Source organism: Ranitomeya imitator, chromosome 1 (assembly GCF_032444005.1).
Source record: "Ranitomeya imitator isolate aRanImi1 chromosome 1, aRanImi1.pri, whole genome shotgun sequence".
In the NCBI taxonomy this organism is placed as follows: Eukaryota; Metazoa; Chordata; class Amphibia; order Anura; family Dendrobatidae; genus Ranitomeya; species Ranitomeya imitator.
In genome coordinates, this window is record NC_091282.1 from 1,204,803,953 (window position 1) to 1,204,806,126 (window position 2,174).

A 2,174-nucleotide genomic window follows, 5' to 3' on the forward strand; every position below is an offset into this window, starting at 1 on the left:
CCATCCTGAGCCCTTTCCAGTAATAAAGTCCCCCATCCTGGCCCCTTCCAATAATAATGTCTCATCCTGGAGCCTCTCACTAATAATGTATCCCATCATGAGCCCTTTCCAGTAATAATGCCCCCATCCTGGCCCCTTCCTATAATAATGTTTCCCATGTTGGTGCCTCTCACTAATAATTTCCCCCCTCCTGAGCCCTTTCCAGTAATAATGTCTCCCATCCGGGCACCTCTCAGTAATAATGTCCCCCATAATGAGCCTTTTCCAGCAATAATGTCCCCATCCTGGCCTCTTCCTATAATCATGTCCTCATCCTGGCACCTCTCTGTAATAATATGTCCCATCGTGAGCTCTTTCCAGTTATAATGTTTCCTATCCTGACGCCTCTCAGTAATAATGTCCCCCATTCTGAACCCTTTCCAATAATAATGTCTCCCATCCTGGCCTATTTCTATAATAATGTCCCCCATCCTGGCACCTCTCAGTAATAATGTCCCCCATTCTGAACCCTTTCCAGTAATAATGTCCCCCTTTCCATTCCAACACTTTTAGAAAAAATAATAAACTATTATCTTACCTTCCCCAGCTCCCATGAGCATGCTCTTCTACAGCCAACGCAGGAGCCTGCAGCTGACCTCAACTTGCCCGGCACATCACATGATGTCGCTGTCATGATGGGCATACAGACACCTGCTGCCGCCCTCTGATTGGCCAGTGGCATGTAGTGCTGTGCAGGGAGCCGGCGGGTCTCTGCTCCACAATCCTTTTTTTTTCTGAATATGCGTCCTCAGGTGCACATCCCGCTGAATTAGGTGCTGGTATTAGCAGGCCCTCCTCCCACACCCTCCGTGACCACGACTGTTACTCCCCTGTTATGAAGACAAAACGTTAGATAGTATTGATAAGTTTGCCTTATTATCTTACAACAGTAATGATATAATTCATGTACACAATATCCCACAGGTTTTCAAGATCTCTGCTTGCCTTCAATGAATGGGAACTTCCATCATTAACTTTTAGTAAATACAAATCTGTCCTGGCCATGTGATGGTCACATAGGACTTGTTCAGTTGTGAAGCCAGCACTGAGTCCCATCTTCGGGATAACAGCAAGGAATTGAACAATTCGCTGACAGCAAGCAGATAATACATCTTTAACACGAGTCTTTAAATTAATTTTTCTTCGCTCCTCTAGGGCCGTCATAAAGTAACATGGACATAGAAAATTCTTTTGCATTACAAGAAAGGTAAGATTGAAGTTGGCACAGGTCTCCACGTTGCGAAGACTTGATTACGACCATGTGTTTGGACTGTAAGAAAGCATCTAGTAAGGTCCCACGTCCATTCCAGCTCTGTATCCTTAAATCGACTCTGACATATCAAATCCTACAGGATCTATATTTCATAGCCGGAAAAATATATATATAATGATATTTTATCCACTGTTCTGTAACTTGTGGATATTTTACTCATGTGGAATGAAGTCGGCTATTTTTGGTGGGAGTTTTCTGCCTGTGACCTGCATCATCTTTCCCAGATGTGGGGGGATAGAAAAGTATTCTAGGAGGCCTCTATAGAGTTTATGGATTTATTTAAAGGTAATGTCTCATTAAAGTAAGTTTGTAGAACCTATTTTTTAAAATTATTGAATTTTGATATATTTCCTCTTTTTTACTCTTAAAAACTTTCTTAGCGCGGTAGGGTGAGTGTTATTTCTGCTGTGCTGAATAATGGGCAATTGACGGAGAAATGTCTATTGACCAATAGAGTCTCCAGGATGTGATGAGTACCAGCCCAGCAGGTAGCATTAGGGAGCTACATACCGAAACCTAAGTGGGTTGTCCAGGACTCAACAACTAATACCTAAGGATAAGCGGACCCCTGGATGGTTGGATGTGTTGGGTTCGATCGAACCTTAGTCCAAGGTTCGCTCCAGGTACCAGAACTCTAGCCGAACTAGAACCAGAACCCGAATTCCATAGAAGTCAATGAGGACCCAAACTTTGGTGCTGTAAAATGGTCATAGTAAGCAGAGGATTGTCTCTTTCTTCTCCCAGAACCTCGAACACTAAAACGGACGTCCGGGAGATGTTCATGTTCAGAGTTCAGCACCGGATGTTTGGAATGAACTTCGAACTTTACAGCTCATCGCTACTAATGACCTACCTATAGAAT